Source organism: Myotis brandtii, unplaced genomic scaffold, assembly GCF_000412655.1.
Source record: "Myotis brandtii unplaced genomic scaffold, ASM41265v1 scaffold825, whole genome shotgun sequence".
NCBI classification, from domain to species: domain Eukaryota; kingdom Metazoa; phylum Chordata; class Mammalia; order Chiroptera; family Vespertilionidae; genus Myotis; species Myotis brandtii.
Window position 1 is genome coordinate 977597 of NW_005371349.1, and position 407 is coordinate 978003.

Here is a 407-nt window from a genome sequence, read left to right on the forward strand (position 1 = left end):
GTGGGGGGGGGTGGGATGGCTCCCTCCTGGGGAGTAGGAATGACAAATGGCTCCCACTGGGAACCCTGCCTGCCTTCCTTCCAGATCATTCATCTCTGCGGGTGATTTGCATACTGAGGGGTGGAAACCACCCCCCCTCTTCCCTCCTTCCCTCCTCCCCCCTCCCCCTTCCCAAGTCAGGGATGTGCTGTGTGCGTGGTGATGTGTGTGGGCCTCTCTTGGGCTTGATTGGTGTGTGGAGGTCGCTCGGGCTCTAGGTCTGGTCCTGCCCCTCCAGGGCCAAGGGTGTTTCCCTCGGCCCTGCAGGACCTTGTGCTTCTCTTTGGAGGTGCTCTTCACGGCGGGCACGGCGCTCATTCCCTCCGGACAGACGGACAGGCCGTCTGGAGCCTCCGACCCGCACTCGT